This window comes from Schistocerca nitens, chromosome 9, assembly GCF_023898315.1.
Source record: "Schistocerca nitens isolate TAMUIC-IGC-003100 chromosome 9, iqSchNite1.1, whole genome shotgun sequence".
NCBI lineage: Eukaryota > Metazoa > Arthropoda > Insecta > Orthoptera > Acrididae > Schistocerca > Schistocerca nitens.
Genome location: NC_064622.1, coordinates 504,315,474 through 504,330,859, shown reverse-complemented (window position 1 = coordinate 504,330,859; position 15,386 = coordinate 504,315,474).

The window sequence follows — 15,386 nt, the reverse complement described above, 5'->3', positions numbered from 1 at the left end:
TTACTGTAACTGATGGCACAATCGGCATAGATGTTAATGAGGTGTTCCAAATCAAATTGGCACTTGGTGTGGAATCCAGTGGTTTAAATACAGAAGATAGGCATTGCAGAACCTGTCTCTTATTTAATGTCCTGGATGGCACAATTGATGGTTTGCAGCAGGTTATTCACTGCAGTCATGACTGTATCATATCTGTGCAAATCACAGCAGATAATCTGTCCACAAGAACATAGTTTATTGTTCAGGGTCACCAATTATATAGGAATACTACCACCAACATATAAGACACATACATGAACTATTGGTATGGTAATTTTCACTTTATTATTCACAGCCAACAAATCGGTATCCAACCTCATTAGTAAACTAACCAGAACAGGAGGCTCTAAGAACATCTAAAAACATGAGAAGTTAAAGAAACACTGCACCTGTTACATGTCAACTGGATGACTATGTCTCTCCCACATATGCATGATACAGATATCAGTGTAGTTAATAAGGCCTCAAAATTGGGTGTTGCATCATAATTATTACAAATACTCAGATATTACAAAACAAAATATCATGGATGTTCATTTTAACTGAAGATGTTGAAATGTCTTGAAAACTCCACATCAGATCAAAAAAAGTTATAATTCCAATTTGTTTGTCTTGGAGGGGGACATCCAACAATACCACACTCAAATCAACACCCCATCTCACGTGTGAGTGAGCAGGGAAGCAGGAACATTGAAATCTTCAATGGGAACCCCATTTTTTAATTGCTGATTACAACTGTACAGCAAAATCTACATATGTTTTTGAAGCATTTTCTTTGTTTAGAAATGGGTACACAATCATAATTACAACATGCTACTCAATGGCCCTTGAACATCCAATGGCAATGTGGGACCCCTCCTCCAGGCTGCAAGGGTAGGACAACACCAGTATTTCATAACTTCTAATCGGGAAACCCCCTTCTCAATGTTGTATTCTCCTGACATATCAAACAGGGGCTATTCAACATGCCACCTTGGCCATGGCTCAAGGTGAAAGCTACTCTACTTTTCCAGTTAGAGTAAGTGTTCAAACTTAGTAGCACCAACTTCAATACACTTAGTGATGCACTTTTGAAGCGACTTTACACTGGACAGAAGCGTGTCTGTGGGAATGTCATCACAGGCGTTTCTGATGCGGTCGACCACATCTTTACGACCTGTTGGCACTTGCTAGTACATCTTATCTCCTAAATATCAAATCCGGCAACCTAGCAGGCCAATTAATAGGGCCACCTCTGCCGATCCACTGACCGATGTAAACATGGTCTATTACCTCACACGCTTCAGTAGCGTAATGCACTGGGCAACGGTCATGCTGAAAGCACATATGTTGTTGAATTTCCCGGACAACATCCTGCAGTAGTATCAGCAGTTTCTGCTCCAAAAATGTTCAATATTTGCGTCCATTCAATGTGCCATCGATAAAACGTGGACCAATGAGTTTGTTCTCCATGACTCCACATCATACGTTAACCGACCAAAGACTTTGATGGTCAGTGGGGATTGTATATACTCCAGTAATGTATGCCAGTTAATGCTACCATGGTTTGTGAAAGTGAACTCATCATAAAACAGTACCTCAGCAAAGAGCGTGGGGGGTGTTTGTATTTGTTGACATGTTCATTCACAAAACACTACTGCCAAAGCACCATGAAGTTCTTGATGGAGTGTTATGGGTGATACTTATGATGATGTGGTATTGTGACAATACTACCTATGGACATACCGGAATCATGGTGTAATTGCCACATGCCTTTCTGTGGGTTGTGGTGCACTGCTTCTAATACAGCTATTTTGTTATCTTCTCCTGTAATATGTTTGTTTTGTTTCTTTTGGCTGGTCTGCATGCTGCCATGGCAGCAAAAGAAAACAAAACAACATTTTACATGAGATAAGAATGGAAATAGCTGTATCAGCGGCAGTGCACCACAACCCACAGATAAAAACGTTGACAACCTTGTCGAAGAACGAATGAGACAGAACTTTCTCTGGAAAACGGTCATCATACAAGGCAGCAGCAGCCTCTACGTTTCTCCTATATACTCTGTAAATCAGGATCATTTCAATGTTTTCATCCATGGTTACAACATTCAAAAGCCACCTGCATGTCTGTTCTCCAAATGTTGTGCAGGCAATAAACACTGCACAAGTATTGTATTGGTCTTCCACAGAGATATGATCATTGTGGCAAGGTTGGGAATGGACTAGGATGTTGTGGAGGTTGGGTGGGTGACAGAACACACTATACGAGGGGTGGAGAGTGTCTCGGGTAGTATGTCCCTCATTTCAGGGCATCATGACAGGTAATCAGAGTCTTGGCAATGGATGTCATTCAGTTGCTCCAGTTCAGGGTGATACTGGATGATGAAGGGGACACTCCTTTGTGGCTGGTTCTTGGAAGCGATGGGAAGATTGGGGGTGTGAGTGGAATTGGCATGGGAGGCCTGTTTGTGGACTAGGTCTAGGGGATAGTGCCTGTCCTTGTAGGCCTTGGGGAGACTCTCAGCATACTGAGCAAGGAAGTTTTTTCTCACTGCAGATATGTTGTCCCTGGATAACCAGGCTATATGGGAGGGACTTTTTGGTGTGAGATGGATGACAGCTGTCAAAATGCAGGTGCAGATGGAGCTATCAGAAAGGAGGAGATCAACATCTAGGAAGGTGGCAAGCTGGGTTGAGGAGGACAATGTGAAGTGGATGGGAGAGGTGTTGAAGCTGTGAAGGAATGAAGACAAGGTGCCTTAACCCTGAGTACAGATCATGAAGATATAATCAATGAACTGTAACCAGACTAGGGGTTTGGTGTTTTGGGAGAGTAGGAAGGTCTCCTCTAGATAGCCCATAAAAAGAGTGACATAGGAAGGTGCCATATGGGTGCCCATGAGTGTGCTGTGGATTTCTATATATATACTTTCTCTTCATAGGATAAGTAGTTCTGGGTTAGGATAAAGTTAGTAAGGTGTATGAGGAATAAGGTAGTGTGTTTGGAGTCTGAAAGACACTGGGAAAGGTAGTGTTCAACAGCAGCAAGATCAGGGGTGTGAGGGATCACGGGTATGAGGGATGTTGGTGTATAGTGAGATGGTGGAGAGTCAGTGAAGGAAGTGGTTGGTGTCTTTGACATGGAAAGCTAGATTATGGGCTATTGACTGGAGGTGTGCTCAATGAGAGCCAAAATTCTTTCAGTGGGGGCACAATAATTAGCCTAAATGGGGCGTCCAGGATTGTTGCATTTGTGGTTTTTGGGAGCATGTAGAAGCTGGATGGATGGAAGGAAAGACCTTCTCATCCCATATGGTCTCCCCTGACCCACAGTTCTGGGTGACTTTTTCAGAATCAACCACTTTTTCTAGACCTCTCCAATCCTTTTCCTTCTTCCTTCGCCTTCAACCCTTCTGCCTGAAGAAGGCGCCACTGGCTCTGAAAGCATGCCAATCACAACAGTCTTTTGTATGTGTGTTCTGCTGCTGCTTGGTGAATACATTTTTTTATCTATACAGTTAAATAATTTTATCAATAATTGATTGTTTTCATTGTTATAAGTTGGAGGTAACCCTTCTCCTGATCCCTGCAATGGAAGCACTTCTTTGCCCAATCTCTCCAAGTAAAACCACCCTAATTCCAACATTGAACCCCGCCTCTTTCGTTCATACCACCATCCAACCATGATACCCATCCCTCTCCTCCTGCCCCTCCCAGCTAATGATCTGTTGGTCCCCTTCCAGAATTCCTCACCTCCATTGACTCTGCACCATTACCTCCTAGATCTCTATTTGTCATTGTTGATGCCACCTCCCTATACACTAACATCTGTCACTACCCCTCCGAACATCCTTCAGACTCCCAACCCAATACCTCATTCCTCATTACAACTTACTAACTGAATTACTTCTCCTTTGAAGGAAAGATATATAAACAAATCCACAGCACAGCCATGGGCACCCACATGGCACCCTCCTATGCCAATCTTTTTATGGGCCATCTAGAGGAGACCTTCGTAGCCTCCCAAAACACAAGACCCCTAATCTGGTTCAAGTTAATTGATAATATCTTTCTGGACTCGGGACCAGGACACCTTATCTTTATTTCTTCACTACCCCAACGCTTTCTCTCCCAGCTGTCAACCATTTCACACCAAAAAATTCCTCCCATACACCCTGGCCACCCAGGGACAACGTATGTGCAATGACAGAAACTCCCTTGCTCAGTCTGCTAGGTGTCTCACCAAGGCCTTTACAGACAGGCATTGTTTCCCCTCACACCCCCAATCTTCCCATGACCCCCAAGAACCAGCCACAAAGGTTTGTCCCTTTCATCACCCAGTACTACCTCAAACTGGAGCAACTGAACCACATCCTTTTCCAGGGCTTTGATTACCCATCATCACGTCCTGAAATGAGGGACAACCTACCCAAGATACTTTGCAGCCCTCCTAAAATGGTGTTCCAGTGCCCATTCAACCTCCACAATGTCCTAGTCCACATCCTTACACCACTTTCAGTCCCAACCCCTTGCTGAAAGAACCCTGTGGAAAATCCAGGTGAAAAACCTGCCAAATCCACCCACCCAGCACTTTCTATTCCAGTCCTGTCACAGGTTTATCCTATCCTATCAGGAGACGATCCACCTGTGAAAGCAGCCATGTCATTTACCAGCTCTGCTGCAATCATTGCATAGCATTTTGTATTGGTATGACTATCAACCAGCTGTCCACCAGGATGAACGGCCACTGCCAATCTGTGGCCAAGAGCAAAGTAAACCACCCTGTTGGCACGGTATGCAGACAAACATAACACACTTGATTTTAATGGCTGCTTCACTCTCGAAGCCATTTGGATCCGTCCCTTTTCTGAACTGCACAGGTGGGAGTTATCCTTAAAACACATTCTTTGCTCCCGTAACTATCCCAATCTCAACTTATGGTAACTACTTTCCCCACACATTCCACCCAACAGTTTCTATCCCCTCTGTCCTATCATCTCCTCCCCATTCCCAACTCCCTCCCTGTTTCTTGCTGACCTCTGCTAATGCATCCACCTGTCTTCTTTACCCACTCCCCTCCTCCCCCCCCCCTCCCCCACAACCTCCTGACACTGCACCTGCTGGTATTCTAGTCCCTGAACAGTCCACCAGACATTATCTCTCTCCTCACCTGAACCGAGCGAAGTGGCGCAGTGGTTAGACACTGGACTCGCATTCGGGAGGACGATGGTTCAATCCCGCGTCCGGCCATCCTGATTTAGGTTTTTAGGTTTTCTGTGATTTCCCTAAATCGCTCCAGGCAAATGCCGGGATGGTTCCTTTCAACGGGCACGGCCGACTTCCTTACCCGTCCTTCCCTAATCCGATGAGACCGATGATCTCGCTGTCTGGTCTCCTTCCCCGAAACAACCAACCATCTCCTCACCTGTACACTACTATCCCTATCCCTTCCCCATCCCTGCCAACTCCAGATTGCTGCTTGCTTACTAAGTGATAGTTGCATTCCGGACCGAGATGCTGGAATTGTTGGTCATGTGTGCATGAGGTGTGCTTGCTTGTATGTGTGAATGGTGTGTGTCTCTCTTTTACTAATGAAGGCTGTGGCTGAAAGCTTTATGTAAGTGTCTCTTAAATGTGCCTATCTGCAACTTAAATGTGTCTTATTTATGGTAAGTAGCAATCTGTCTTTTTCTACATTTTGATATTCCTACCTGGAGTTTCCATTGCTTAAGTTAAAGCTAATATTCATACAAAGAGTATGTTCACTTATCAATCAAGAATGGTTTCAGTTCCCCTTGAATAAATTCCCTATGTTACACCTTATTGAGCTTGAAAGTTGTTATACGATGTTTGGCCTTTAATGCATGCACTATAGTATGTTGTTTTCGGTTCAGTTCCTTGTCTATAGTACCAGTCTTGCTTTCTTGTGTTGTAGACATATGTACCAGAATACCTGCTTGCTTTGTTTCATGTGTCACATAAAATGTAAGTAATTTGTAAAGATACTGAGTAAGAGCCTCTGTACCTCAGTACATTGATAACCCTGATTACTCTTTTCTGCAGGACTGATATTCTGTTATATAAATGTCACATATCTGTATCCCATAATTAATCATTGCACAAGTTGTCCCATATTAAATTGTTTTTGATGTCTGATCAAGTGATTAGGTGTAGTGAACAACTGATTTGCAGACATATAAAACTGGGGCCGTTTTTTCCATTTCTGTGTCTGTTGCCTAAGTTCTGCATATATTATTGACAAAGGTTTGGTGTAAATTTGCAGGTTTCAGTGGCAATAATTGAGATTTACTTATACTGATCTTCAAACCTTGATCCTGGAAATAAGTAGTTATCTGACCTAGTTCCTCGGTTACAGTCAACATTAACTCAGCAGTGAGGTATCATCTGCATAGCTTACCAATTGGGAGTTGAGAGGTGGTTCTTCATCATTTACATACGCTAGGAGAAGGAAAGAGACCAGTATTGATCCCTTGGATACATCTTGCATGAACTATTTCATATCTGTCTTGAAACTTACAACCTGATCATTGAGTTCGTATGAAATCTTTGTACACTGCTGATGATTGATTACATATGTAGTCAGCAGTTGCACAGATAAACCACAAGTTTACTCAAGAGTAACTCTACAGAGTCAAAGGCTTTAGTGAGGTCCAGAAAAGTGCCAGCAACACAACTTCAAATACTTTACTGAAGATGATACAGGCCTAAAGTTTGAAACATCTTCTTTGTATCCTTCTTTATGCACTAGTTTAACTGTGCTCCTCTTCAATGCATTTGGAAAAGTGGGTTCTCTCATACTACACTTAATGAGATGAGTAATTTTAAGTAATTCTGTATTCATTTTCATAATCATGACATTACGCAAACTATCCCAACCTGCTAACCACTTACTCTTTAGGTTATTTATTATCCTGCTAATTTCCTGTTCACTCACTTCTTTGAATTAAAATGGCAACTCTTGAATGGGGCGGAGGTTTGCCTTACCACTTACATTTGTGGTATTAACTGTATTGACAGCTGCAGATTTAAGATATTTACAAAAAAAATTGCAGACTTTATTAGGACCTTTAATTATGTTTTCTTCATGTCTGACATTTAAAATTTTGGTTTCTGGCATTGGGACTTTGTGAAACTCATTTATTATGTTCCATGAAGTCTTGGCTATGTTTTTGGAAGCTCATTTTGTAAGGTGATTTTTTCATTTCATTACACTTATCCGATTTAATCGGACACTTATCCGATTTAATCGGCAGCTTTGTTGACTTGTGCAGCACATCCAGGTACTGGACATTTCACCTCGGTTTGACCACATTTGATAGAAGTGTCAGTGTGGTGTGTTTTGGACCTTGGTTATGGGTTAGTACACATTGTATTTCCTTAACAAGGCAGCAAAAGTTGAAATGACTTAACATAATATCATAGAATTTGGCCCATTCGTTTTCTGACTCTTTAGTCTGGTACCAGTAGATAATTTATTTTTTATGTCAATGATGTTATGCTCTTTTAGAGTTTTCCACAGTTTTCATGATTTTAGGGATGCTTGTGTTTACATAGTCTATTGGCTGAGATTTGTGGTCAGAATAGTGGTAAAGTCTACATTCTTGCACTTAACACTGTCTTTAATATGTTGACTAAGTATATTGCAATCTACTCTGTTAGAGGTGGACTTTGTTTCTCTGGTATGTGGCCTGTCAAGTAGTGACCGCTACCCGACCACCAGAGCCCACGGGTGCCAGCATCTGCCACTGCCTCTAGGGTTCAGATCAAGACACGAGTTCAGACAGCCCAGCAATGGCTGCCTCCCATCACTGCCCTCCAGCCTATAGTTTCTTGATCATTGCCTGGGTAGTCCTGCTAGGCTCAACTGCCTTGCTCCGCCTAACACTCGGTTCATCACTGCCTGCTATCTACCGTCTGCCTGCTGCAGATGCACTGATCTACATTCATGTACAGTTGTTAATAGATATTTTTCAACAGACAGACTGCGTAAATCATCTGCACCTCCAGCTGAGAAATGATTGCTCACACCTACCCACAGCAGCACTCCATTACAGAGTAGAGTCTGTCAAAGAGCTTAGAGAAGGGTGGCATCAGGCCTATAGGCCAGGTAGTTCTTTGTTTTCATGCAGACAGACAGCTGCCAGTCCACAGGATGGAGTTACAAATCACTGTCAGGATGTGCACTGCAACAGTTTCCTCAGCAGTGGATCGTCAAGCACCTTACGTGCCCCTACATTCCTGGGCTGCAGGTGTGCAGTCTGTTGATGCACCTCAATTTCTGCTATGGTGTCTATTATACCAGCTTCATCTCAGTCAGCCAGAAAGACTGGCAGTTGGTCCACCACTGAGCAAGTGTGGTCTTGATTGGTGTCATCTTCCAGCGGTACGAAGTTAGCTGCAAAGGTGTCAGCTTCGGTGTCCAGCTCCAAGTTGAAGTGCACTCGCAGTGACGTGATGCGCTGCCCCTGCCGCAGGAACCACTCTGCCATCACCTAGCAGCTGCTGTCATTGATCCTGAGCATGGTGATCTTATCATCTCATTTCAGTGCGCTGTGTCCTCAGTTTCATGTGGTGTCCTGTCAGAAAGCCAGTAGTTTGTCCTAGAGGAAATCATAGTGTGTGATACAGGCCTAATGTGTTCTTTCAATACCACTTTTGTATGGTGTGCAGGAATAATGACCGTCTAAATTCCTCTGTGCACACAAATTTGTTCAATCCTGTCTTCACGATCACTACAGGAGCAATACATAGGGGGCTGTAGTATATTCCCAAATTCGTCACTTACTACTAGTTCTCAAAACTTTCGCAGCTAGTTGACACCCATTTCTGAGGGTCTGCCGGGTTCTAGAATTTCTGTGATGCCTTGCCATTGGTCAGAAAAACCTGTGACTATAGGTGCTGGGCTTCTTTGTATACAGTCAGTATCCACTGTTTGTCCTATCTGGTATGGGTCCCACACACTCGAGCTATATTCTAGGATGGGGTGCACGTTGCTTTGTAGACTCACTGATGTACCTTACCAATGAGTCAAAGACTGCAATTTATAGGGTGGAGCATGGGAAATTGCTGATCTGGGAATGAAATACAAAACTAATGAACACTTAGAAACTTAGAAATTACATTCTTATTTTTCTCATATTTGGCAATAATGGAAATTTCTAATTTCATGGTTTAAACAGTATATCTGATAAACACCTGCCTTCACACTCCACACACTGCCACAGTCGTTTTCTGAAATTCTCGTGCACTCTTTCAAGCATGTCTTCTGGTATTCTTGCAATATCAGACTCGATATTGTTCTGTAGGTCTTCCAGCGTGTTGGGACAGTTGCAATACGCCTTTGACTTCAGGTAACCTCAAGTAAAAGAATCACATGGGGCTAAGACTGGTGGTCATGCGGGCCAGTTGAGATCCCCCATCCAAGAGATAAGCCTTCCAGGAAACATTTGCCTCAAAAAGTTCATGATAATCCCTGTTATGTGTGCAGTGCCACCATCTTCTTGAAACTAGGTATCCTGTAATTGCATTGCATCAAAAGCCAGCTGGAATAACTCTTGCAACATAGTTAAGTAACGATCAGAATTCAGTTATTTTTTCTGGAAAAAGTAAGGACCAATGATGCATACTTGTGATATGCTGCACCACACACTGATGCGCTCTGAGTGCAGGGGTCTCGGGTGAATTTTTGCAGGGTTCCTGTCAGTCCAGTGCCACATATTCTGTTTGTTTACACACCCACTGAGGTGAAAATGTACCTCATTAGAAAAGAACACATTTGCGTCACAGAGTATGGTTGCAAGCATGTCTTCATGAGATGTTCTTCATGTTACATAATCCAATACTGACAATTTCTTGAACATGCACATTTTATATGAGTGAAAATTCAGTTCATTATGAATAATCCAGTGGAGAGAATGTCTTGAAACACGAAGAGCAAGTGCATGTTTCCGAGCTGAGCATTTCAGAGATTGCAGTACTGCTGCTCTAACTCATTCGACATTTTGTGGTGTTGTAACACTTCTCTCAGATCCTCTTCATACAGGTGACACATCCCCTGTTGTTCTGCATTTAGCCAATATAAAATAGATTGCCATCCAGGAACATGTCCACATGGGGGTACTGCAAATCGCAAACCAAAAGCATGCTGCACTGCAATGATTGAGTGGAAATTCAAGAAATACACTTCAACACAAAATGAGTGCTCCTCGTGTGTCCACTGCATTATCGCAATTGAACAACAATTGAATACAAACCTCCCATCACTCACTATAAACTGTGCCCTCTCTCCCCTCTATTTGACCAACAGTGCTGCCACAACGTGAATTCTAAAAAAACAATTTACAGTGCTCCATCCTGTGCTTTGCCTATGATTGAGCCTATGTGATGACTCCACTCCATATCCCTACAAAGTGTGGAACCTATTTTTTTATATGAGCTGATTGATTCCAGTTGTGACTCACAGATTTTTTGTATCCTATGACTAATTTTATTTCGTGTTTTGTGAGATGCACAGTTTTACATTTATGAACATTTAAAACAAACTGGCAACCTTTGCACCACTTTGAAATCTTATCAAGATTTGCCTGAGTGTTTGTACAGCGAGGCATGGTAAGAGTGTACTTCTGCTTACAAACATTTTTCCAGTTATGTGGGCTGTCAACATCATTCAGTTATCTCTGGGAATGGAAATACGGAGTTTATGTACATAAAATTTAGGCATGCAGCACAATTATACAATTTGTTTAGGACACATATATGACTAGCAAGACTGTGCTCAGTGGCAGAGTTAGAAAGCTGCTGCAAAAGAAAATAAGTACTTCATCACAGATTTAAACTGTGCTAAAGTTTTGACAAGTAAAAAATAAAAGAAGTTAAATTGTGCTATGGTTGAGCACTGTTATCAGTGCTCATTAAATTTGAAAGTAAGGTACCGTCTGTAGATTTCATGAAAAATATTGTTTGTCTCATGAACAGTTAGTCAGTAGGTCAAAGTCATCTATGCAACCAGTGAGCACTGCTGTATGAAAACTGAGGATAACAAATTAGAAGCACAATCCTGAGTTTCATCTTCCAAAATTCTTTCACTGAGGAAGAATTACATCTCCTTTTCTATCACCACAGGAACACCTAAATGTCAGCTGTTCAAATAAACAACACAACAGGGAAAAGGCTACAGCATCCAACAGGGCACCTGTGCATTTCTCTACGCATTATTATACTAGTTGCTCAGACCAGTGCAAGCAGTTATATTGTGGACAATGAGCTACAGCCTCTACATGTCATGGTCCTCTTGCTGTCAAATTCTGATACCTGCTGGGAGGTCTTTCTCCTCCTTACAGATGTGCTTGTGTTGAAATGCTAACTGTTTCTACATTCAGGCAAAGAGTACACTTCATGCCAATTTAATGTTTGTGTCATACCACCGATTGTTCATTGTCCAGCAGTATAACATCCTGTGTTTCACTGTCACTGACATTAATAAGTTGCCTTTTCTGGTACAGTTGTTTCGTACCTAATAATGCAGAGTTGTGCATTTTTCCCCAATTAGTACATGCTTCTTGTGTCGATGATGATGTGATGAGGAACTTTGTAATACCACTTGTAGGGTACTTTAAGTCTCAATTAGAGCTAATCCTCTGCAATAAACCGAGATATCTGTCTTTGGCTCAAGATACTTTGATCCCAGGTATTAGGAACCTTTCTCCTGGATTCCACTGTAATTGTCCCTGGTAAGTTGAAAAGGAAAACTATGTTCATAGTGTTCCAAGAACAACTTTAGAAAAGAATTAAATTCTTCATCTACTATGTGTCCTTGGTGAAGTTCTTCCCATTGTTCATCTTGTAAGTTCTCTCCAAATAGTGTAACTGAGTTAGCATTTATAGTTCTGCTAAACTATTCATTCATTCATCACATTCCACAAATAAGGAGAACATTCATGGAAGTGAGATGAGTTGAGGTATACATTAGTGAAATACGGAGAAGATCGTAGAAAGTAAATCTGTCTAATGTATTAACAATAAATGATGACTATATTGCTTAGTGCTATTCATACTTATGCTACGTAAATTTAATTGAGTAAATTAATAAGAAAACTGATACTTCAACAAAACCTGCTGCCTCCTCAATACCACCATCTTTCTCTTTTTAGTTAGACCTGATCAGTGAGGTTTATTTACTGCTACTTTATTTGCCATCATGATCAGATACACAATTTATTATATTGCTCACATATATTTTGCAAAATAAGGTCACATTTAAAAATAGATTATCAGTTTCTGTCAACACGCATCATTTTCTCATTGGATATGTTACTCTGGAGATCAAAGCAAAAGATGCACATGAAAACAAAATTTCAATCTCCACTCTCACTTCCCAGTTTTTCTACGAAGTCTTATTAGTATCCTATTAGTATCCTCTCTAGCTGTTTAATAATGGCTCACAGTCTGACTGCTGTCTTGCATGTTTACTGAAGTACAGCACTCAAAGAGCAGTTCAATGCAGTACTCATTTACTGATATGTCTGTGGCCTGTGGCTTCATTCCGCTTTTTATTGTATACGCTGCCGCCATCCCCCCCCCCCCCCCCCCCCCAGATTTCCTCACATTTTGCCTACTAAGTCAATGAGATATTAGCTAGTACTCCTCCTCTGATCACCAACTACATTAGGACATAACTAAACTTTATAACGAAAAAGAATTTTCTTTGAACACTTTCATTTTTAAAATGATATTTGGGTGTTTTAACCAGAAAATAATAAGGCAGTGAGACAATTGGTCCTGCTAATTTCTAACATTACATTTGTAGAATGATGAAGCAATTCTCAGTGCATTGCGAGTGTTACATAAAACTATTTCTCAAGAGAAAGTCAACTATACACATTGAGGGTAGACAATTGGTACAAAACATACTTTCTCTGCACCACTCTTTTCCTCAGATGGTGCTTGCTTTACCCACACCTTGCACTATAAATTTAAAATCAACCACATTAAAATGTATGCACTATACTTAGGCATACTGTCTGTAAATCACTTGATTGCTGGACTCCTTACTCCTGAACTGGCAGAAACTGGAAGACATCAGGCTGCCAAAGCTTTGTGTTTGACCACTTCCAATAATAACAATGTATAAGCCCTTCAGCAATCTAGTACCCTTTATGTGGTTACTGTTGTGTTGCACTGTCAATTAGTTGATTTATCTATAGTGAAATGAGTACTGGAGTAATTTCTGGTCTATTGAGGGAACTACCTATAACTCAGAGTAGGCATTTTCATGAGCTATTTAAGGATATGTGGTGTCTATGTCTTAATTTTACTGTCACAGATGTGTGTACCACATAAGCGTGTCGTGGGTGGACTACATGAGCAAGATGTTCATACATTCATTTCACAAACTGTAACCCCCACATAATGTGTTAATCCTATGTGGAAAAAACTGTAATAATTGGTTTCTTATGCAATCAGTAGGCCTATTCCAGTCTTGTGAAATAGTGATAAAACTAATGACCTTTTACAGATAATTTAGTTTTATGATTGAAATACAACAGATTTTTTTTTACCCCTTGGAAAATTACAGTTTACTCCTCTGCAGTAATAACCCACCAGTTGGGACCTCTGGTATAGGTGCATCTGTTCAAAGTTTGTGACTTTCAAACAATGCTCTGTTGTGCATAGCACATCTATAGAAATATTTTTAGAATTTTTAGTTACCTGCAGATATATGAGAAGCTTATCTTTCTTATTTAATAAGCTTACCATATTTTGATGGTAAAGTCCAAAGGTTTTACAATTATTGAGCTTTATGCTGTCCAAGCTGTAATTTTTTGTTTCTCTGCTGACTGCTGCAATAGTGTGTGTAATTAATATAAATTAAAGGAAGATTCATCTGAGAAAAGTAATAAATTATGAGCCAGAATTGCTAGCCACTCCTTCAGTGGGTGAAAGGTGCAGCCTCCCGACATTGCCCCTAGCAGCCTCATCCTGCCACTTCCAGTTCCTGTATGCTCCACCACGCAGCGCTCTTCTCTGCCCCCACACATATTCCGGTACCCCTCCCCCTTCCCTGTCCCACTCCCAACAGCTACTCAGTCTTTTCATTATACCCGCTGCAACTTGGCTTGTCATCTTTACGGTGAATAGCAATCGGTCCTTTACATAACCTGGACTTCCCATTATTAGATATTTAAGCATGTAATAGTAGTTTACAGAGTAGTTGAAGAATTGCTCTGCAAACAACAGTGTACATTATATTATAAATAATTTATTTAAAAACTTGGATACACACTATTATTACTGTGGAACATTAATACCATGTATTCAAGTTATTAATATGTCTTTGTTCCTCCAAGAACTGACAGAATATTCCATAAATAATTTATTTATTTGAAGTCATTGAAACTTATTGTAAATACAAAAGACACTGCCAATACTGAGATGTACTCCTGTTCCTTGCTATGCATCATTGAAATGTCCTCTATTGTATACACACAGAGGACACAGAGTATGGAAGTAAAACAAATTCATTACACCAGCTTTTACAATTTTATATTTTCATATTTGAAATTATTTTTTATTGACTTCAGTGGTAATATGGGCAATATATTTTGTGCTCCCTTGCAACAGATTATAATGCTAGCAAGAGCTCTTAAATCTTATGCTTGAATTAAAAAAAAAAGTACAGATGCAGTATATCTCAGATGCTGCCTGCTTTTGTGCACCAAGAGCAGGACAGTGATGATAAATATCTCAACAAATTAGATAAAACATGGCAAAATTTAGTAGCAGTATAGTTTTGAATGAGCTCACTTGAAAATAAATAAATGCCACTAGACCGAAATATTTACTTATGTTAGCAGATGTGTGTGTATTCTCTCAAGCACCAAGAGGTAGAAATGAAGATTGACTCCCTGTCTCAGACACAACAGAATTACCAGCAAATATCATTAAGAAGGAAGTTTACATAGTTGTACATTAGAATCATGATGTAGAAGTTAAAGGACTAGTTTTGGCGAGCTAATCTCAAGACATTTTCAGTTCTGTTCTAGTTAGTGCTGACGCTAAGGATTATATTCAGGTAATATTGGAAGTAGATTAATACACAATACCACACTATCTATTCTCATCCAGTAACCACTGACAAGAAGAAATTTATTTCAGTCACAACAGCCTTCATAGATACACAGATTGGTGCATACATATTATTCCACACACAAGGTTTTTGAAATAAAGGAGACCATGCACTGAATAGCAGGAGTATACAGTTGTTGAGAGGTGCTATTTTTCAGAATCAATACTTTCTCAAGCCAGAGCGTGCACTCGCCCCCTGCCCCCCCCCCCCCACCTGCCCCC